General features: G+C 47.0%; 1 protein-coding gene across 1 annotated transcript in view; it reads right to left on the bottom strand.

The window, feature by feature from the left end:
* The window catches only part of Lrch1 (leucine rich repeats and calponin homology domain containing 1), a 185,543-nt gene that overhangs the window by 152,394 nt on the left and 8,998 nt on the right, over positions 1-24,151 (bottom strand). The window lies entirely within an intron of this gene.

Here is a 24,151-nt window from a genome sequence, read left to right as displayed (position 1 = left end):
GAACGGGCATCTATCGGGAAAAGAAGGAACCAGGAAAAGAGGCGAGGCGAGTCAAGGGTTATTTAACATGTAGCCGCCAGAGACTTTAATCAGAATTATAGGTTACTTATTTATCTCTGAAAACTGCCACCACTTTCAATACAGTAGGTCTGTGGAGGTTTCCTACTGTAATCTATCCCAGATTTACTGTGCGCATAAAAGGTATTTTATGACTTCAGATAATGCCGAAACTTTTTCACGCTATCCTGACAACATGCTGTAAACAGGAATGACTCTGAAAGAAGTCACTCGGGCGAGATCAAATAACTCCACTTTTACAGTTCTATCCGCCTCATCGGGAAGAAATGGGGCCCAGTATCTGCACAGTCCTGTGGTTTTCTCACATTAAATCACGTTAAAGGTCCCCATAAAGCTAAGAGGCATCCCTTAATGACTCTGCCGTATCAAAACGAAACGAAAACCTTAAAAATCAGTCAGCAACTGGGAGGGGAGAACACAGAGACAGGTTCCCATGCAGTGGGTAAATCCAAGTGGGCTGTGTCTTCTCACGGCTACCTGATGTCAGCCCCCCCCCCCCCCAGGAGAAACCAGGGACAAGTCGCCCTCAGTACCCATGGCTCCTCCTAGCACTTCTCACCCTGTCCCCTCCCCTAACACCTCTCCCTTCCAGAGGCCGGGCTTTGCTTCCCTTCCCCCAGCTCCTGATTCCTATAGAAGGCAGCCATTTTTGGTTCTCTGTGCTCTCTTTGCTCTCCCTTCCCCCGCCCCACCCTGCCCCACCTCCCGGCTCAGTCTGTTCTGCAGACCTTGTCCAGTCTGGACCCTTCCAGACGCCTCTGGCTGTTCTCTTCTGCATATCTAGGATAAAAACCTCTCCTCCACCATACCTAGGCTCCATCACATCCTCATCTCCATTCACCCGAACCTACGCTATGAGCGAGTCTTCTGGTCCACATCACACCCAGTGTTAACGAAAAGGTAGGTAAACCTGTCAGCTTTTTCACCAGCGGAACAAACGGCATTCAATCTCCAAAATTTTACTGTAACACAAGAACTAACTACTTTGCAATTTTTCAAAGTTTTTTTTTTTTTTTAATTCCTAAGTCATCGTATTTGTCTTGAGTCTCCTGAGAGATTCATCCATCAGTTCAAACAAACCCTTCCCCTCAGGGAAGTCATCGTGTGTGTGTGTGTGTGTGTGTGTATGTGTGTGTGTGTGTGTGTGTGTGTGTATCTTAACATCTTTATTTAAAATGTCTGTCACTTACTTCAAAACGATCAGACGCGTCCTGAAATACTACCCAACCCGCCTTCGCTCATCACTGTCAAAACCCAGTCCTGTCCTGGCACCCTTTCCATCAGTACGGATGTCACACATGCATTTCAAGTGACCCTGCAGAGTGCTGCCGAGGGCACAGGAAGAGTCAGAAAGGGTCCTGAGCTCCTTGAAGGGTTCTGTCTTTCCAGGAGATAGAGAGAACAGGGTCTGGCGGTATGGAAGGCTCTGCCCCTCTATTCTCTGGACTCAGGGTAATGGGGACAGGAGACCTCACCCTGAGCAAGCAGTGCCCCTGGACTGTGGTCATTACAGCCCAAGCATCTGGAGAGGCAAAGAACATCCTAGACTTATTGAGCCTCTTCTCATACCTGTCACGTGCTGTTCGGTCCTCAGGAAGGACAGCATCTCCTGAGTCTGAGCCAGCAGTCACTACCAGGGTCATTTAGTGGCCAGTTCCTGGTCTTTAAATGAAATAAAGACCTGGTGGGAGTCACTGACCATGCTGCAAAAACTAAAGCTTTCTCTATAAAATCCTGGTGAAACAAACAGCTATATCTGTCCAAATTCCTACTATTCTTCCCTGCTTGGAAGGATCCAGAAAAACCAATCATGCCAACAAAATGCAATAAAACATCCCAGAATTCCATCCTGACCCCAGCACTACCGTTTACTGTTCAGTCTCGGTCCTCAGTGCAAGAAGGCATCTCTGTACAGCTCAGAGGATGAAGATGAGGATGAGGGGGGCACCAAAGCTCTAGCCATGCCTAGCTCTCAACTGCAAGTGGCTAACAGTCACAGACACTCTATGTGGCCCTTCCATCACAGCTTCCCAGGGGCAAATCCAATGGTCAGTTCAGTTCAGCAAAATGTCCCTGTGCCGTAGCGATGGCCACTCTCTCCCTCTGCCCACCATACTCCACTCCTCTCTCTCCTTCTGCCAATATTTATGTAATATCATCTGAGCCAGTCTTCTCCTAGCTACTGACCGGCTAGAAATAGCTTCCCTGGTCCATGTCCAAAGGCCTCTGAAGAGAATATGGGAAGCTTTTAAGGGGGTCGAACTCAACAGAAATGTTAAAAGTGAATTCCAGAGTGCTAATTTCCCCTGCAAGACTGGCTCACAGCACTAAGAACTGGGATTTCACACAGCAGGGTGGGTCTAAAAGCAGACATCTATAGGTTACAAGTAAAAAGAAAGAGCTGGGATCAGAAATGAAAATTACTTGAACGGACAATACACAGGTAGGCGGGGCCCATCCAGGTCCATGGGTTTCAGCTCACACTCATTCCCATCAAGTTTTGGCAAGCTGTGGAAAGACCCATGGCATTCTCGAGCGCGACAGGAGGACGGCATCTGCTCTCAAGCATCTCCCAGATGTTCTGAGATAGGTGACAGAAACTCCACCACCCTCCAAACCATTCCAGTGGGGACACACACGATCTCTTCATGTGCCAATCTCATAAGGCTTCCAATGACCTACACAAACCATACTTCCCTTAAGGAACTACCTCTCCATGCCTGTAGAACCCCATAGATTCCCCCTTTACATTTCAGTAGAGAAAAAGCTCTGTCTGGTTCCCACCAAAGCACTCCGAGAGAGGAATTTCTACACCTAACGAAACTACACTTCCACAGCGGTCCCCAGTTGGCACAACACATTCCCTCCATGTTTTGCATCTGGTTCTGTTCCAGAAGGTCCATTTTCCACAAGTGGCACTTTGTAAAACAGTGTTAATACAGTCCGTGTGGATCTGGACTATAAAATTATCACACGGCATGCTAAAGTCGAGGGCTAGCTTGGTGTGGTGGCTCACATCTAAAGCCCCAACACTAGGAGCAGAGACAGAAGAATAGCCACGAGTTCATAGGCAGCTTGAGTTCCAGGACAGCCAAAGCTGTATACACAGTGAGACCTGTCTCACACTTCCTCAACCTCCCAAAATAAGCCATAAATAAGTATGAAGTCCACACACTTACACAAGCAAACGGATAAAACCTAAAGAAACCAAAGTCCATTGAGATACAGCTAAAAGACACAAAGGAAAGTTGAGGAGGTAGCCCAGTTGGTAAACTGCAAGTGAAATTCGCATGCACAGCAACAGGAGTTCAATCCCCAGATCCCACTTTTAAAAAGAAGTTTAGCATGGTGTCAAGCATTTTTAACGCCGGCAGGAGGAGAGGGGGCGGATGTAGAACAGGTGAATCCCCAGGACTCACTGGCCAGGTAATCTAGCCTGCACAATGTGCTCCAAGCCAGTGAGAGACCCTGCCTCAAACACAGGGGAGACAAGGGCTGAGGAGTGCTACCAGAAGCTGACCTCACACACACACACACACACACACACACACACACACACGTATCCAAGAGCATGAGCAGGTACTGATTCAAGCATATGGGCACACCCCCACCCCTACACCTGAGGCTGAAAGAGACTGCAGAGACCATCACATTCAGACAATACTAAGCAGCTCTTGAATACCATGAGAAAGAACCCACATCTTAACAATATCAGCAACACAAGCTTCACTACCTCCCTGGGCTCCGGGATGCAGATGAGGCAAGTGATATCATTAGTCTGAAGAACTCCTCCACTAAAAACAACACTACAAAGCTTTTAGGAGGCTTGCTCAGTATCAAACAAGAATGAGTCGGACCCCACTTCCCCACTACCCCAAGTTGGAAGTGGCAGAAGTGAGCCTGGGAGAGAAGCAGAGGCCCGGGAAAGGCACTGAGGAGAAACCCACAACAGCATTCATGCCAAGTGCCCCGGGGCTCCTCTTGCACCTGCTCCTGGATGCAGACGGTTTACTTCTCCATGAGACAAGATCCAAACCTCTTTCCCAGGGACAGATGCCAAGTCCTCCTGCAGAACTCTAAAATTCCACCACATGCACTTCATGGTGCTGAGGTTCTGATCACCGGGTTCCTTCAGTTTGAGCTTTCAAACTGATCAGTGGAGAACATAACACACATTTCTGAAGCAAGATCCTTTCAACAGACAAGGATGTGGACATTTGCACTGCAGGCCTGCATTGAGGAGAAGGTCGGCAGCCTCCCATGCATGCATGGGCAGATAAATTCTGAGATGTATGTGCAACAAGGAAACCCGGGAAAAGGAACTAGGGATGAGTGGCTATGAACCTGCTGTTGTCTATGATCCACATTAGGCAGATCTGTGGCGGGAAAGCACAGGACAGGAACTGCTGGCCTTGGAGAGGGAAAAGTCATTATTCCCCACTAGCTGCCAAGTGAACATGCATGGGGGGCTGCAGGGAGAACGAGCTTGGTGTGGCTGCCCCTATCTGTAAAACCAGCTCACGGGAAGATCCTGGTGAGTTTGAGGTCAGCCCAGCTGTGTATAAAAAAGGGGAAAAGCAAAGAGCAAGCTCTAGAGACAAAAACATACAGGAATCAGTCCACCGTGCGTGAGTGTAGGTGAGAACATACTGTCATGAGTCCGCCGTATGTGTATAGACAAAAATATAGCGCCCTCAGTCTGTCATGTGTGTTCAGGGCAAAATATAGTGTATCAATCCAGCATGTGTGTGTGTGTGTGTGTGTGCAGATACAAAAACATACATCAATCTACCCTGTGTGCAGGTGTATAAACAGAAACATTATCAATCTACCATTCCACCATGTGTGGGGGTATACAGACAAAAACATAGCTTATCAGTCCAGTGTGTATGTGTGTGTTACATGAACACACATCTCCCTATGTATCCCAAGCTGACCCTGAACTCCCAATCCTCCTGCCTCAGCCTCCTCAGTGAACCGAGGAGCATCTTGCTCATGGAGTTCTCAGACGGCCCACTTTGTTACTAACTTCCCTGATGATCAATGGGAACAGATGACTGCTGGCCGAGCTATGTTGGCAGGTGCTGTAATCAGACACTGGAGCAGAGCGAGTGGCAGCCCTCCCTGTGGCAGAGCCAGCTGCACCAAGGTTTCCACATGAGTCCTTCAGCGTAGCCTGTGTCTATTCCAGAAACCACATACGAATGCTTAAAAACACGAGCATCTCTGCTCACGGCATGCCCTCCACGTCACCACCACCACCCACAATCCTCCAGGAGGAAACACCCCAACATTCTTCAATGGGATGTAACTTTTCAGCTCTGGGTTTTCTCTGCAGAGTAGGAGGCTGAAGTCTGGCTGTGCCGGTTAAAAAAAATATTAATCAAATTAAGAACTGCCTCTCTCCCTCTACGAGAGAGCTCCCCCGCAGAAGCTGCCCTGCCCTTTCTGGCACCCATGCCTGCACACCCAGCTCCGGCCATCTGACTGCATAGTTCGCATGTCTACGAGTCCAACTCAGCAACTGTTGCTTCTGCCCCAGCTTGAGGAGACCACAGGGCCAACAAGTTGCTGCATTTCTCAAGGGAGTCCACACAACCAGTAGGTTATTTTTGGAGGGGAGCAGGAACTGAAAAGCAAAAGGAATAAAGAAAGTTGCCATCAACCGTCCCATCCAGAAAAGACCCCGAAAAGGATCTCGGCACGCATCTGTCTGCCAATCAGAGGAAACAAAGGCTTTTTGCATCTGCACATTACCAGCCCGTGCCCGTCATAGTTTCCTCTGAATCTTAATGAGAGCCTCCAGCTGCTGTTAACACACCATCCTTCAGCCTCTGTGATGAGCTAAACACAGCGGTGTATACACAAGATGGCACCCAAGCCCAGGGCTGTCAGGGACACAGGCCATTGTCTGCCCTGGAAGCAATCTGGGCTGGGCTGAGTGGTGTTAAGTCATGGAGACTTGAACCACATGGGCACCACCAAGCACACACCCCTTCTGCCTCGCCAAATTCAACACAGACACACAACTCCGACTCTGTTTTGTAAAACTAGCCACAACCAGGAGATGTGACAAGAAAACATCCATTGCGTCGTTTTCTCGGGACGTGAAGGGGCAGCCCCCATGCGCACGTGATTAGAAGGGACCCACCCGTGTTCTGCTTTCAACACAAGGCAGAGACCTCTATAAACTGCAGTCTAACTAATGGAGCACCTACAGCAGCCATGCCACGAAGCAGACTGCCCCAGACTCCCAGCTCTTAACCTCGGAGCAATGGAGTAACAGCCTGGGACTGGGGAGCCCTTACAATACCACCTAGGTCAGACTTTTCCTCCTCCTCCTCCTCCTCCTCCTCCTCCTCCTCCTCCTCCTCCTCCTCCTCCTCCTCCTCCTCCTCCTCCTTCTTCTCTCTCTCTCTCTCTCTCTCTCTCTCTCTCTCTCTCTCATCCTTTTTCTTTCTAGTTCTTCTTCGTGGATGTCTTTCAGTTACCAAGGAAACGGTTCACAAGTGATACACTGCTGGCCACTGCATTTGACAATCATTAACCTGCATCTTGACTCAGGTATTTTACACAAGAGCTGGTTGCTTAGGGCACCACCAATCAGAATCCACCCCATTCAATCACCCCCACACCTGCGCTGCCTGGAGGAACAGCCTACATGATCCCCTCCACTTGAGTGGGGGTGAGACCCGGGGATGTGGCAGGTAGCACTCTAATGGTAACATACATCATTTTACATGGTATAGTGGTTTGTGCAGATGTCATTAAGGATTCTGATCAGTCACTCTGAACCATCCTGAGTAGGCCTGCCCTAATCAAATGATGGGGGAAAGGGGAGGGGGAGTTGGAGTCTCCTGTTGATCAATAAGGACAAGGTTAAGTCAGTAACCTGGGGAACCAGGATGGGAGGCTCCAAGTTTCAGATGAGCACAGACCCATGAAGCACCTATACCATGACGCCAAAAGAGGACTCGGCTAAGCTGGAACCAGGCTCCCACCCCACTGAATGTCCCCCAAAGTCCATGTGCTAAAGGATTAGTCAGCAACATGTGGTATAGTGCTACTGGGAGATAGTGGAGCCTTCATGTGCCATAGTAAGAGAAGTTAGGTTAATGGTGGCATTCTGAAGAGGATGCTGGAATCCAGCCCCTTACGCTCTATCTTTCCTTTCCCTTCAGACAGCTGTGAGGTGAGAAATCTCTTCCAGAGTGGGAGGAACAAGAATATGAGCAAAGAGGTCAAGACCACGATGGGTTCACGCACTGAAACAGTCTACCTGAGCTAATGGGAGCTCAGCAACTCCAGCCAGACTGGGAAGGAACAAGCATGGATCAAACTAGTCCATCTGAATGTGGCTGACAGTTGAACGTCTGGGGAAGACTGAGGGGCCACTGGCAGTGGCACCAGGATATATCCCTACTGCTTGTACTGGCTTTTTGGGAACCTATTCTCTTTGGATGGGTACCTTACTCAGCCTAGATATAGTAGGGAGGGTCTTGGAACTTCCACAAGGCAATGTGCCTTACCCTCTCTGTGGAGGGGATGGGGGATGGGATGAGAGGGTATGTGGAGGGAATGGGAGGAGGGGAGGGAGTAGGAACTTGGATTGGTATGCTAAATGGAGACATTTTGTTTTCATATATATATATATATATATATATAGTTCTTTTATATATATAACATATATATCTTTTTATATATAACATATATGTGTTATATATATATACACATACATATACATATAAAGTCTCTTCCACTATATGTTCCTGCCCTGATGTGTTACCTCGCCACAAGCAATGAAACCAAAACTTACAAAACTTATAGTCCAAATGAACCTTTCCTTCTTCAAAGTCACTGAACTCAAGTGTTTTATCACCATAATAAGAGCCACAAACACTGTGGTAATTTCTAGTACTGGACTAGGACTATGACAAATGAATATGGAAATACAACAGAGAGACTGATGAGGAGTAAATACAGACCTCCTACAATACCATGGACGGGACCACTAACCATGGCCAGGTAAGGAATATCCAGATATAAGAAATATGATTCTCTAACTTCTACAAATTCATCAAAGTTGGCATCATTTAAAAAGCAGAGTTCCTCCCGATCCAGGCACAATGCACTTATGTAAACTGGGTGATGTCATCTGTATCTTTCAGTTCCATACACATCTGTCCAATAAGCACACACTGATCATCAATTAGTTTCTTTTTTTAACCTTTTATTGGAAATAGATTTTTCCCCTCACATAATATATTCAGATTACGGTTTCCCCTCCCTCTACTCCTTCCAGTTCCTGCCCACCTAACCACCCATACAGATCCATCCTCTTTCTGTCTCTCATAAGAAAATGAACAAGCATCTAAGGGACAATAATAAAATATAATAATATAAAACAAATAAAAAACACATAGGAATAGAACAAAACAAACAAACAGAAGGAAAAGAGCCAAGACAAGACTCAAGAAACATACAGCCTGGCAGTGGTGGTGCACACCTTTAATCCCAGCAGAGGTAGGCAGATCTCTGTGAGTTTGAGCTTGGTCAGAGAGAGAGAGAGAGAGAGACAGAGACAGAGACTCACTCATTCACACATTCAAGAATCCCATAAAAACATTTAACTGGTAGTCATAATATATAATACCCAAAGAAGGGAGAAATATAAATAAATAAAAATTAAGATAAATGTTTAAAAAAAAAAAAAAAAAAAAGGCCCTGACGTGACATTATGAGAGAAGGAAACTCCAATGACGCCACTGAGTTCATCTTCTGCTGACCATGTACTGCTGGGCATGCAGTCTATCCTTAAGAGTAGTGTGTTTCCCTGGAGAAAACCAATTTTCACTTGCAAGTGATCACCAACTATTTTCCTAAGCATTCCCTGGTGCTAATGAACTGTTGCTAGCATGGACTCAACATAATGAGCCACAAAACACACACTCCATGCAAGGCTTTGACACTCCTACCTGAAGATCATGAGATGTCAGAATGGAGACCACCTCTGACCACTCTGTCAGTCCCCACCCTCCAGCACACTCGCACACAGCTCTTACTTTTGCAGATGCACACTCTGATGGAGCATGCGCTACGACCTGGAGACTCATTGGTGTGCATAAATCTGACAAAGAAAGCTCTCTCGGGCCCAGTTTCTTCACCAGACCGCAAGGATGCAATGAGAATCTACTCAGACACATCTTCATGGTTCCCTAAGCCTCACTGGTGGCTACCATCAACACTGGGGGTACACAGCAGCTGAGCTTAAATGCTACACCTACAGAAAACACCATGAGATGGCTCAGCCGGTAAGGGCACTTGCTGCCAAGCCTTAGAAACCCGAGCTCAGCCACCATAACGTACACAGTAGAAGGAGCACAAAGCGTGCTCAAAATATGCGTGTGTGCAGGCACAGACATGTACACACACACACACACACACACACACACAAATAAATAAATGCAATAGAAAGCTTGTTAAATTCCTAACCTGCAGAGCATTTGACACTTTGTCCTGACAATGGGGACCCTCAGCATGGAGTCATCCCTTCAGCTTGTCTGAATAGTGGGGCGAGAGAGGGGAGCAGAAAAGTAGACCCAAACAGGGATCTCTACCTGGTAAAAGAGAAGAGCTCTTGATGACCAGAGATGTTTGGGTTCAACTTTTTTTCCTACATTTATTTCACTATTAGTTGGTCAAAAGGACCTGCTATTTAAATATCCAAGAACTACTCAGGTAAACCTCATCCAAAGGCCAAGGTACAGACCCACCTTTATTAGCACTGTTGACAAAACACTTCTTCTGGCTGAACTCACCTAAAGTAACAGATAAGCAAAAGATGAAGAACCACCACCAAAACACAAAGTATCCCAGGCAACCAAGGTACACAAGTGTTTTGTAACTTTCCGTTATATGGGCTGGCTTTTTTTTAAAGACCTCTTAAGTCATTACATTGTTTACTTTCCCTTTTGCTGGAGAGATGGCTCAACAGTTAAGAGCACTAAGCTACCTTTCCTTACCCAGGTTAGATTCCAGACACTCACACAGTGGCTCACAGCTGTCTGTAGCTCAAGTTCCAAAGGCTCTGACACCTTCTTCTGCCTTCTTCCAGTACCAGACACCTATGTGACACACAAACATACATACAGGCAAAACACCCTTATATTTTCCTTTTATAAGCCCGAGAGTACAGTGAAAGAATAGTTGAGATGGGAATTCTTTAAAATAAAAAAAAAGGGTGGAGGGGAGGGTAGAAGGGCTGGAGAGATAGCTCATGCGTTAAGAGCACTGACTGCTCTTCCAGAGGACCTGGGCTCGATTCCTAGCAGCCATATGGCAGCTCACAACCATTTGTAACTCCGTTCCAGGGGATCTGATGCCCTTTTCTGGCCTCTGTGGACACCAGGCATGCAAGAGGTGTACAGACATACACGCAAACTGTTAGATCTCAAACCCAGGAAGAGTCTCTCCTACACCTGTAGCTCCTTCTAGCACTTCTGACCCCGCCCCCAATCCTAAGCCCCGCCCTCCCAGGGGCTGGGTTTCACTTCCCTTCCCCAGTCTGAACCCTAGATAACCACTTGGCCTACTCTTTCTAGTCTCTTGGTCTCAAGGCTTCTTGGCTCACGTCACCTCCCTTGGTCAACAGCAACTCTCTTGCTCTCCTTCCCCCTCTCTCTTCCCATGGTCTGGTTTAATCGCCAGCCATGTTCACAGACTCTTCCCTCTGCCTGCTTTCTCCCTTACTTCTACAATAAAAATCTTCTCCATGCTTTAGGGATTGTCATGTCTTCCTCCTTTTATTTCATTCTTGCATTCACAGGCAAAACAACCATACACATTAGATAAAAAAATAAACAAACTGGGCATAAACAGTTGTTTTAAGTCTCCAACTGGATGAAAGGAAAGTGGTCCTGTCCTGCTCGTCACTCACCATAGTCTGCTTCTCCCCAACCCTGCGAGTAGAAGCTGTCACCTTCATCTCTCCTTGCCCATCGCTTCTCACCTAATGTAGCCACATTTTCCTTCCATCTAATGAACTGGATGCACCACAAAAGTAAACACCATGTTCTCTTCAGATACATCCTCTTCAGAAGCACCCAGCATACAGAGCCTGCCCAGCATCCATTCACCCATCCACTCCCCCATTCATCCATCCACTCCTCCATCCGTCCATCCACTCCCCCATTCATCCATCCACCCCTCCATTCGTCCATCCACTCCCCCATTCGTCCATCCACTCCCACATCCGTCCATCCACTCCCACATCCGTCCATCCACTCCCCCATCCGTCCATCCACTCCTCATCCATCCACTCCCCCATTCATCCATCCACTCCCCCATTCATCCATCCACTCCAGCTATTCATCCACCCATCTTTCAGTTTTATTTCAACATCTTTCAGTAAAAGCATCCACTAGGCTCTTAACCACAAGCCACGAATGATTCCACAAGTTGTACAACTTCTATCTAGTTAGTGTCAATATAACAAAATAATATTAACTTTATTAACTTTTTCTGGGGAGGTGCAAATAAATGTATGATTCAGATGGATGCCAACCAAAGACCAAACAACAGTTTCACCGAAGTCCAATATGGTGCAACAATGAGCTAATTGGGCTTGTTTACAAAACGTGGATGATGGGTTACTCACATAGGCAATCCCAAAACAGTTGTTTACAAAACGTGGATGACGGGTTACTCACATGGACAATCTCAAAACAGCTGCATTGCCACAGAGTCCCACCCCATCAAAGATGGCAACCTAGTGCACCATGGAGTTCCCGTTCAATTACTTTCCACTTTATATGTACTCCAGCATCTGTCAAGATCACCTGCAGTGAGAGAAGGAATGGCTGCAACCAAGTGAGGCTCTCCAGCCTCCCCCCCCCCGCCCCCAGCCAGTGTTAAAAGATCCATTACCATAGCCCTGCAATACACTGTTACAGTTGCCATAGGCCCAAGATGGCATCTTGTCACACCCAGAGAAAAAAGTGTCTTTTCCAAACTTTATCCCATCTGTTAAGAGTCACTCTGAGGTCAGAGTGGAGGCACACACTTTTATTTCCAATTTCTTTCCAGCACTCCGGGAGGTAGATGCAGAGGAGTCTCTGTGAGTTAGAGGCCAACCTGGTCTCCAGAGTGAGTTCCAGGTGACTCCGAGGTGCTCATAATGGCACAGATAGAATTTGCTTTTAAGTGCTGCCATCCATTTCACCTGTCACCAAGGGCTAAGACACGGGGCCATATGAGAGGCTGTGGGCCAAATTCAAGTCCCAGACCATAAAGAAGAATTGCGGTAAGTCTCAGCATGGTTCAAATACAACAACAAGTTTATCTGCTCGGAGCACTGCAGCAGCTTCGGAGACTCTATATCTGCTTCTCAGGGAACCTGGGAGAAAGTACAAATGTCCTCCCTTCAAATGCAGTGAGCTAGCTGGACAGTCAGGACAGGGAGCCCTGGGAGGGGCGTGCCTGGGAGGGGAGTGGCCTTGCCCAGGACTGACAGGCCAGGGGAACAGAAGACAGCTGTACCAGTTAAGAGCTATATTCCCAGAAAAGTGACAGGAAAAGTGACAGAGACAGATGCAGGTCCCCAGTGAGGGGGATTAGGAACAAGGAGACGAGCCCTCCTCTCTAAAATAGTCCTTGTGTGTACAGAAGAGTTCAGCTATAAGCAATACAAAGGAGAGGTAACCAGAGGTTTCAAAAGGTGTATGAATTGGCCCCAAACCACCCATCCAATGACAGAGGCAGAATCTGACTTTGATGTGGGCCACCAAGCCCATTACATCCTATGAATGGTCACAAGAAGAAAAGGATACCAGCCAGTGAGAGACAACGAGACTTGAGCACTTAGCAGCATTTTGAATCGGTTACGGTTCTAGAAAGTGCCACTGACTTTGGCAATGATGTTACCAGTCTGCACTCTGCAGAAATCCAGTTTGCGCAGCTAGCTCTTCTCCAGTGACTGCATACCAAAGGCAAAGTCCAACTTGGGAGTCACTGCCTTATGAGTCTCCCTGGCAGTCCTGTTAACGTGCAGGGCTCTGACAACTGTTCTCTGCAGACAGGCCCTCAACAGGAACCCTCACCGATAACCATGACAATGGGTCTGTAGCCAAAGCCCGGAAAATACCTGGTACAGAAGAGTCACCTAAAACTGCTGGGGCACCTATGCTAACCACCACCCAATGCCACCACCAAGATGCACAGGCAGTTAAATACACGTGTCCTGACAATGCAGATTCCTATATGTCGTAATATTATTTTTTATAATATCATAAGAACATTCCTTTTTGTAGGTAAGGGCTTTTTAATTTTATTTTAAGTATTTATTTTGTGTGTATGGGTGTTTTGTCTAAATGTATGTCTGTGCACCACATGCATGTCTGGTGCCCATGGAAGTCAGAAGAGGGCACCAGATCTCCTGGAACTGGAGTTATATGTGGTTGTGAGTCAGGATGTAGATGTTGAGAACCCAATCTGGGTCTCTAGAAGAACACCCATTGTTCTTATCCACTCAGCCATCTCTCCGGTTCTGGTCACAGCTTTTAATACAATAAATTACCCTAATGGAGGAGCTCTAGGAACCCACCAAGGGAAAAGTAACATGCCATTACCACTGACTTCTGCACCCACCATGAAAGGCAAGAAGAAGGGATAAGATGAGACGCTCACCACCTGGAGAAGATCAGCAGCAAGCCACAGATCAGAACCACGACACTGGGTTCCTCCCCTCTTACACCGTGGTATTTCTCCACTCTAGAAAATCACAAAGCAATTACCTCTAAAGATAAAGAAGAACGGGGAGCTGGTTCTGTTGGTAAAGCGCCTGCCACACAAGCATGGGGACCTGAACTCAAATCACCACCAGCGTGCACACAATAAAGTGGGGCATGGGCACATGCTCACACAACCCGAGACAGGCAGATCCCAGGAGCTCCCAAGCTGGCCGGTCCAGTCAACCTGTGAGCTCCAGGGCCAGGGAGAGACCCCTGTATCAATATGAGGTGGAGAATGATCAGTGTAGACTCTCAACCCCATCACACATGCCCACGCACCTGAACACACGTGTGTGCGCACACAAAATAAAGCCATGCACATATTGCACTCTCTCTCCTTCAAATAAATAAGAGAGCCTGTGGCTGCTAAGCAAGGTCACTCACCTGTCACGTATCTCCACTTATGAGTGCTCTCTTAAAAATTCGACAGACTACGGACTGCATGATCCCTTACCAGAACACACCCACTAGGCTCATGATCCCAACAACCAAACTATTACTAACTGAGACACAGCACCAGTATCTAGCTCTGTGCCAGGCCCAGAGAGACCAAAGAATGAAGCATGGCACCTTTTCCATACCAGTCACGCATCCCTTGGAGCAGCGGCTCCGGCTTGACTTGGATGCCTCCTCATATACAGCCAGTAAGTCTGAGATAATTATTTAAGCACAGCCTTTGAAGAATTGGCACTCTCTTGCAGATGCCAGGCTGCGGCCCCTCCATTGCCTCAGGAAGTCCCTCCCCTCCATCGAGGAGCTGTAAGAGCCAGTGGGGTGGTCAAACTAAACTTGAATCTGTTTCTCCACAGAGTGCCTATGAGCTGCTGCGCCCTGCTCTCTGAACTTCAAGGAAATGAGAGTCATGGTGTACCTAAGATTGTCTGGGGAACTAAACGTGAAAAAACAACATCAAGGGGAGAGCGTGATATCTGACTCAAAAAAAAAAAAAAAAAACAAACATATTGCTGTTATGGTCATGATTATTAACTGGAGACGAGACGTGTAAACACGTTAGGATCATGAGTCACGGAATCACCATTACTGCCCACCAGAGCCCACAGATGAAGGTGAACAGGCGAGAGGTGGGGGTTGTGGGTGGGAGTAGGGTATCGCAAAAGAGGGAGCAGTTAAGACTTGGGGATGATTTACAGGGATGGAAACAAACTTCAGGGTTTGGCTCCCATTCTCTCTTATTTGGTAAATACAGTGAGGTCAGAAAAGATATGATCACATATAAAGTGGAGGCCTTCAACCGGGAATATATGAAGACATTTACGAGAAAGGCAGCTGGAGTCTTATAGGCTCTTGAGGAAGGTCTCGTGGGAGACCCCGGTAGGATAAGCAGGGTGGCGCCAGATTCCAGAAGCCCTAGAGACTCCTGTCAAGCAGCTGCGCCTGGGTGGGCCAGCAGGAGAGAACCAGGGAGGGGGGGTCTGAGAGGCAGTGTGCAGGATTGCAGCTGTGCCTCAGGAAGTCAGAAAGGGACAGGCCACACGGTCCCAGGGCTACAGCCGCAACCAGCGCTCCACTTAGCCAGCAAAGGGCAGTTCACAATGACAGTGTCTTGTGAGAAAGGGGGTTCAAGTTTCAGAAACAGACAACTGGGGTACAAATTCTGACTCCCTACCCCCGCCTCTGCAGGATTTTGACAAGCTGCTTAGCAGCTAGAAGCCCTAGCTGTCATAACATAAACGATACCTGTGTACAGGCTGAGGGGGATGGTTACCCGATAGCATGTGGCAGTCACAAAAGGCTGGGCAATGCGCATCCACCTTAAAGCCTGTCAGCCAACTGTATCCCAGTGGTCACAGGCAACTGGCTCAGTACTAGATTTTGTTTTTTGCTCATCTGTTTTTTTTAGGTTTTTTTTTTCAAGTGCCACTTCTGAACACAATTAAAATATTTCATGAAGATAGCGTTGACGAGCTACTTTACAATAAAGAAATGAAAACAGCGTGGCCGGCCTTCCAAAGGTAGGCATGGAGTCAGGCAAAGCTCCGGCTGTTTAAAACAGCTTGTCATCCGGGAACCAGCAAGGACTGGAGGCCTGAGACCATACCACAGTGATCTGCTTTCTTGGTGGGGGAGCACACACATAGGTGTGTTTTTAGTCTACTTTAGGAAGACATGATCGCCATACGGTAGAATGTACCGACTTTCGGTATGGAACGCTGACAAGCGTCTTCACCTGTGCACTGCCTGTTCCAACCAATGCGAAGTTTCTCCAAGCAGACATGGGGTGCATGCCTGCAATCCTAGCACTTAGCAGGCTGAGGCAGGAGAATCAGAAGGTCAAGGCCTGTGTGGACTACATGACAATCCCTTTTCCCAAGAACAACCAGAAAAGCAGCAAGGACAAAACTGCCTCCTCATTCCTGCCCCTCACAAGGCGGCACCTGGTCCCTTCGTCTGCCTTGGTGTCGTTTTCCAAATCATGTCTACATGACTACATACTCCTTTCAAGCTGTGGTCTCTCAGAACTTTTTAAATTAATGCCATTGTTTTGCTAGTCAAAATTACTAACATGCCAAGCGTTTTATCAAAAGGATTTCTTGGCATGCTAAGTTAAAACCAGCCGGGAGCTGTGCATCCCTGCAAAGGACAGTAGTCCCGGCAGCTGGCAACGACGACTGGAATACACTCGCCCACTTCAGGATCTGCGTTAACAAAGCCGACTGGTGTGAGATCTCAGAGGAGCCTGGACAGTCTCACTCTGTAGCTATGAGACCTCCCATCACCTCTCACCCTGCTCCTACCCTAAACTTTCCAGCCCAGGGCGCTGGGCATCCCATCTCGTTCTTCCTCTGATCCCTATATAACCTCAGCCATTTTGGCTACCAGTCAGTCTCTTGGTCTCCTGGCTTGCTCCTGGCCTCTTGGCTCCTGCTTCCTCTCTCCCTTCCCCTCTCACTCCCATCCCCATCCCCATCACCATCATGGTCCAGTTCAGCCTAGACCCTTCCAGATGCCTCTGGCTGTTTTCTCTGTCATATCTACAATAAACCTTCTCCTCCACCATACCTAGGAGCAGACATGTCCTCGATTTCCATTGAGAGGGCAGAGATGGAAGAGTCATTTCATTTTCAACATTTCAAACTATGCTTAAATGAGTGTCGTTCAGGAAAGATGAAATTCCAAGGCTGTCTGACTACTGAGCACTGGTTGGATTACACAATCCTGTCACTAGCCCACCCCAGGGACAGGCACTAAGGGTACAAGCACGTGACCTCAGAACTCCCACCCTGCCAGAGGAGCTATCCAGTCTCATTAACATACCAAGCAATTCAAGAGAGCGTCAGGGTGGGACAAAAGTTACGTCCTCACAGCTGCCAACTGAGCTTCATAAAATACATCACATTCAACATATTCCAACTCATAGACATATAGATTATGATACATAATACTGTGACGGGCAAGACAATGCAAAGGCTCCTCCACCTTATATTCTTGCTGAGGCCACTGCAGGTGTCACTAGAATTTGATCTTCCTGCTGGAGAATCCTGTAGAAAATTACCCAACTCTATTCTAGGACCCGAGGTCAAGATGCCCCAGCTAATTTATCTTAGCTTCGGGTAAACCACCTGCTTTTGCAGGACACCCTCCAGCTAACCACTTATCTTACTCAGGTGAAAATGCACGCTCTGTGAACCTCCCAGCAGCTACTGAGCTGGTAACAGGAGGTGGGTTCTGCCTTTAAAAGCCCCTTGGTCTAAATGCTCCGGGCTACACTTAGGTTGAAATACCGGGAGTGTAGTCCCAGCCAGCTGGAATAAAGACTTGCAATTGGCTGTAAACTGTGGAGGAGTGTTGGTCACTGATGTAGCAACCCCGTAGCAATATCCCTGAAAGTACTCCACAGTTACCAGAAAGCATTATCTGAACCACAGCCAAAACTAAAATTAATTTGGATTCATCCAAGCTTTCTAAAGATGCACACGCACATACACACGTGCACACGCGTGCATGTGCATGTGCACACGCGTGCATGTGCACGTGCACACACACACATACACACACTCATGCCTACTTTAAACTGCATGGCTAGATTACCATCCACGTCTCTGAGAGAACTACGCAAAGAGAGAAACGAGTCTTCTTTCAAAATAGATTCAAACTGCAAACCAATCAAACGTTAGGGTTTTTCCAGGGCTGGGGATCAAGCCCCATGGGCTCAAGCATGTTAGCACTCAACCACTAAGCCATACCCTCTGCCCACTTAGGTTTCCTTATGTTTTCGGGGCAGTACAATGGACTGAATGATCCACATACACTAGGGAACACCACTGAGCCACATTTCCAACCCTCTTTACTATTTCCTATTTTGAGACAGGGTCTTTCTAACTAGCCCAGACTGGCTCTGAAACTAACGCTATGCCAAAAATTGGCCTTAACTTAGCAATTCTCCTGTCTCAACCTCCCCAGTGGCTAAGACACCGGGCCTACCCTACTGGGCCTGGCTCCACACTTAGATGATTTTAAGTGCAAAAAAGGATTACACTGAATAAGATGCATTTTGAACAAATCAAATCAATGATTCTTGTGACCTAAAATGACAACTTTCAGAAAGTAGATATTTGTGATGTTCCAGACCCTCAACTTCTTGGTCTCTGACCAAACTGATATTTGCTCATTTCTCATTAGAGAAATTAAAATCCAGTAAGAGGTCAATGAAAGGATCAAGTGGGTTACAGTTTGTATAGTCTAGGAAACCTTCATACCCAAGAAGTAACGTATATCTACATTTTTATTGCCTCGTCCTTTATTAAGTGACTGCGCCAAGTCACTACAGCTGGAGGTTTTTAGTACATATCTATCTCTTTAAAAATAACAAGTTCCTTCCTTTAGATTTCATTTCTTACAAAAGGAATTGATAGCTAGCATGACACATGGGGAAAGCTCTGGCTGGACTCGCTGCAGCTTGCACACGGTCCCTCTGCACACCGCTTCAGAATGGCATGTGATATCACCCGGGTTAGGAATCCATGTTAGGAATCAAGTCTAGGACAGACTCCAGCATCTCTAGCCCCAGGTCTGACTCTCATCTCATCTCACGCCTCCCTCTCATCCTCCAGTGCCACCAAAGGCCTTCTGCAAGAGCTAAGATCCAGCTGGGTACCACCTTTTCTTGCTCACAGTGTACTTGGACCACCTGAGTTCCTTTCTAAGAAACAGATGCCAAGTTGCTCATGGGTGACCTGGGAACCAGTAAGAACCATGGCAAGAGTCCAGAACCCACGAGCGATACCACTTAACACAAAGTACCCCTCCCATGAGTTTCCGTAACAATAGCTTTAGGGGAGCAGGGCTAATGAAATGAATTTTGATTAAACTTCAATGCAAAGGCAAAACAGTAAGAAGAAATTGGTTTGAGTCTTGATAGTGAGGTCAGCTAAGGACTCCCAGGCTCAGCTATGCTCCCCAGCCCCTCAGTTCACCAGACAGAAGAGCTGAATGCTACATCTTGCTCCTCAATCTACTGTGTGGCTCAGAAATGCAGCCCCAACGTGCACAGACCTCAGGGCTCATTCTTCACTACCAACTCACTCCCCTCAGGATACCTTCGTCAAATCAGATGGAAGACCATGGTCAAGCTGAGGACTGAATGGAAAACACACACACACACACACAGAGAGAGAGAGAGAGAGAGAGAAAGAGAGAGAGAGAGAGAGAGAGAGAGAGAGAGAGAGAGAGAGAGAGAGAGAGAGAGAGAGAGAGAGAGAGAGAAAGAAACACGATTCTGTCTGTACCAGACTAGTAGCGGGACCCAAGAAAAACATTTCCCCATCCATCTGGCCTGCATATGGAACGATACGACCTACTTCCATCTTTCCAAGTCTGTCAGGGGAGTAGAAACATCACCCCCATACACAGCCAGCTCACACACAGTCTTTCAGGGTACCAAGATTGCTTTGCTGATGTCACAGGATTTCTAGGAAGCTAATCTTTCTTATCCTTAAAGCGTGGGTATCTTCTCTAAAGATGCCTCGGAATGGCAGATCTCGTGCCCGGTGTTGACCTAAACGACTCATATAACCCGTTATTTACTCCTCACAGTAACCCAAGGATCATCACGCTCTTTTCTCACTGGGGAAACTGAGGCACAGAAAGTGAAGTGCTATTTCCTTTGGAGGTGGATGAAATCCTAGCAGCTTGAGCTCTCTGGCACCGTGCCAACGACAGACTGGCACTTCCCAAGCATTGCCTTGATTGATGAAAACTGAGCTGTTTGTCCCTATGGGACCTAGGCTTCTGCTGGTCACCCACCCTAAGCCAAATCTGTGGAGCTCTAGTATGTCCCTTGTGACTTTACAGAGGACCCAAGCAGAAAAGGGTATTTTTTGGTCTTAACACATTACAAATATCAGCTTTAGAGACACTGAATAACTTCCCTCCAGTTCTACAATTCATAATTTGTAAGATAACAAATATTAAAAAGCAGGGAAGCACGCGTGGTAGCATATACCTGCAATCCCAGCACTGAGGGTATAGTGAGTTTGAAGACATTCTGCGTCAGTTAGACCTAATTATAAATTAATAAAAAAAATAGTAGGTATATAAATCCAGGACATCTTGTGCCCAGCAGCCTCTCTGAGTCTCAGAACCAACTCAAGGCACCCCTGACTGCCGCAGTCTTTGCCAGTGTGGAGGAGCTACACCCAGCCTGGGCCCACTGACCAAGGAGCCTAGGAGTGGGGTGGAGACCCTCTAGTAGCACATACTGGAGAGGGCTAGGAGAAAAGAACTATTTTCCAGAGGCAGGAACCTGGTTTACAGGTTGATGGCCATGTCTCTGAACTCAGAGTATCACTCCAAAACTGTGGTTATGTGTCCCCAAAGACATAACGAGTCAATAAAGTGTATGTCAGCCAAGCATGTGGACCAGAGTTCGAGCCTCAGAACGGCGAAAAGGCCAGGTGCCAGTTCGTATTCCCAGCATTGGGGAAAGCGGAGTTAGGAGGAAACCTGGGGCTTGCTGGCTACCTAGCCTAGCCTGATTGATGACCTCCAGGACAGAGAGAGATCATGCCTTCAAAAAAGGATGAAGAACAGCTCCTGAGGAACCATACTCAAGGTTGACATTTGTCCTTTGTACAGGCACGCGCGTGTGTGCGTATACACACACACACACACACACACACGAACAAGCACATACATACATTCTCATAAACACCCATAAACGCAAGAAACTAAGATGAAAGAATTCACCATTAACACAAAGGCCTGCCCCTGCTAGGATTAAATGGGCCTTCCTGGGTCGGCAATTCTTTCCACAGGAAACCTGGAAGAGCAAATTCTCACTCACAAAGGATGCTACGAAAAGAACCTTAAGCCCTACAATTCGCGGACCACGACTGCTCCGCAGGACTGGCCAATTCACAAGGGGCCTATGCGCGTCCCCCAAACCACAGGCAGTAAAATCCTGAACTAACATGCTTAATCCGGAACTACTGTGGGTTTTACGACATTCTCCCCAGCTTTGGACCAGATGTCATTAGAGGTTTCAGAGCATTTTCTGATCGCTGGGGGGTATGCCACAAGGCCGGACTAGTAGAGTGTGAGCTGAGACCCGTACAGAGGGACAGAAGCCTCCCCTCCTTTACAGCGCAGCCTCCTGACCGCGGCAACAGCTCTTTCACACAGGCAATGAGAGGCTAACTCGGCTCAGGCAGCCACCACTCTTGCAACGTGACCTTGGCCCAATGAGAGAATCCTATAGGGCTCACTAGCAGACCGGAAGGAATGGTTTCTACCTTTCTAGCCACCCTCTTCCCTCTTCGGAAGGCAACGGGAAGGCGTGGCCAACAGGGACTAAGCCCCGCCCATGCTTAAAGCAAAACACCTGGCTAGCGTTAAACAAAGAACACACACTGAAGCAATCTCTGGCCCCGCGGAGCTGGATAATCACCACCCTCGCCACAGGTCTGAGGTATTATTAGCCCCGTTCCACAGGTAAAGAAAGCAGTGGTCAGGATTTATCTGACCGAAGAGACAGGTTTTCAGAGATAAAGATAAAACCTGGTCAAGTCTTAGAAGCTACAGAAAACCAGTTTGAACCACTAGGGCTCCTGATAGGCAAGTTCACACTTACTAATGAGAATACTTAATTGTGTGAAGTATCTTCAAATGCATTGTTTCTTTCATCTTCATCAGAGTCTGTGACGTGGATAAAACTGCATCTCTATTTTTCTTTAAACTGTTCGCCAAATACCACGGTCTGTGGCTGTGTGGCTGGCTGTGTGGCTAGTGCCGGGGGCAGCAGATCCCTGGAGATGGCTGACAGCGTAACCACGAACTCCACGTTTGGTGAGGGTAAAAAATAAACTAGAATGTGATTTTATATATATATATATATATATATATATATATATATATATATATATAAAATTTCTCTGTAATAAAGTTTTAAGGCATTTAAGAGCACTCATTTTTACAGAGGAGCTAAGTTTGATTCCTAGTCCCAACAAGGCAGCTCACAAGCCCCTGTATCTCCAATCCCAGGGAATCTGACACTCTCTTCTATCTGGCACGAATGTTGCACAGACACACATGGACACAAGACACTCAAAATTTAAACATAAAATTTAAAAATCTAAAAATGAAAATTTTAAATTAAAAAGATAAGATTTCAGTAAGTTACAAAATCAGACTTTAATACATTTAAAAAATAGTAAGATGGAAGTTACACATTGTATACTTTAGGCGTGCACGCGCACACACCACAAACTGACTAGTTTCTATTTGCATGTTTATTAGTATATATTCACTGTGCAAAACGATGGGTATCATCACATCGTCATGCACGAACATCATGTGTGCTCTGATCTTCTTCAAACCCCCCACCCCTCCCCACGGGCTCCTCCCCTTTCTCAAACAGTCCCCTCTACTTTCAAGTGCTTCTTTTTACAAGTCTACATTCCAAATTCGAGAGGAGAACAAGCAATTCATCGCTGTGGGCCTGATTTATTTTGCTTAACATGAGCTCCGGTTCCATCCATTTTCCCGAAATGGCATCTTGTTCTTGGTGGTAGAGTATGACACCATTATGCGTATCCGTCACCTTTTAAAATCTGTCTACTGATGGACATGCTTGGCTATCATGAACGGTGCTGCTTTAACACAGGTGCACAGGTGTCTCTGCCACACACCAACGTGAACTCCTTGAAGTGTAGATCTGAGACAGGTACAGCTAGATCCATGCTAGCTCCATTTCATGGCTTTTGGGGGGGGGGTTAATACTATATTTATACAGTGCACATGTATGTGGCTATGCCTCAGTGTACATAAGTGCATCACGTGCCTGCAGGGATCAAACGAGGACCTGGATACCCTGGAGCTGTAATTACAGACAGCTGTGAGCCATCACAGAAAGTTGGGAACCAAACCCAGGTCCTCTACAAGAGCGGTAAATGCTCTCAACCACTGAGTCACCTCCCCAGCCCCCTATTTCTCTTTTTTTTTTTTTTTTTTTGAGGAACCTCCACAATGATTTCCATAGTGGCTACACTAATTTACATTCCCACCAACAGTGTGTGAATAAGGGTTCTCTCTTCTCCAAAGCTCCACAAGCATCTGCTGTTTGTTTTCGTGCTTGCTAAAGGGTCTCATTATGTAGTTTAGGCTGGCCTGAAACGTGAAGTGTAGCCCGAGCTGGGCTCAAACATAGCAGCCTCCTGACACAACCTCTCCTGAGTGCCGAGATCACTGGCATGTGCCAGCTCACCCAGGTTTTATTTACCAGTTTCTTTATCTGCTCTTTGGTTCCATAAAAATTTTACCCAGTTCTTCCAGAATTTCTTATAGGTCACCTGGTGTCCAATAAAGCTGGCACCAGGAAAATGACAGACCAACTAACAATTCACAAGTAGAGGACAAACTCGTGGTGGATCCAAGATAGCAGAGGAAAGTGAAGAGTTCAGGGGCAGAGAAGTCAGACGAGCACCGGAGTCTAGCTCGCTATTCTGGAGGCAGACCTGTAAGGCACACATAGGAAAATCAGGAAAGCCCCTGTCTAGCCACTTTCATGAGCCAGGGAAGGAGGAAGAAACTTAAACCTGGGGAAAGCAGTGCACTTCCCCTTTTCCTGAGAGGGAAACAGTCCAAGTCCAAGACCAGTGGTTGAAAACACAGCTGGTAATCAACTCTGTATACAGAATGCATGTCAACGCACGCCTATGCTGAAGTGTAATTTCCAAAATACGCAAAGTAGGACATAAAAAAACAGCAACTAATAGTGGCTAGAGGGACGGCTCGGCAGTTAAGAGCCCTTGCTACTCTCACAGGGGACC

Source organism: Arvicola amphibius, chromosome 13, assembly GCF_903992535.2.
Source record: "Arvicola amphibius chromosome 13, mArvAmp1.2, whole genome shotgun sequence".
Lineage (NCBI taxonomy): Eukaryota > Metazoa > Chordata > Mammalia > Rodentia > Cricetidae > Arvicola > Arvicola amphibius.
Note: the sequence above shows the minus strand (reverse complement) of the source record. Positions and strands in the feature narration are given on the sequence as shown.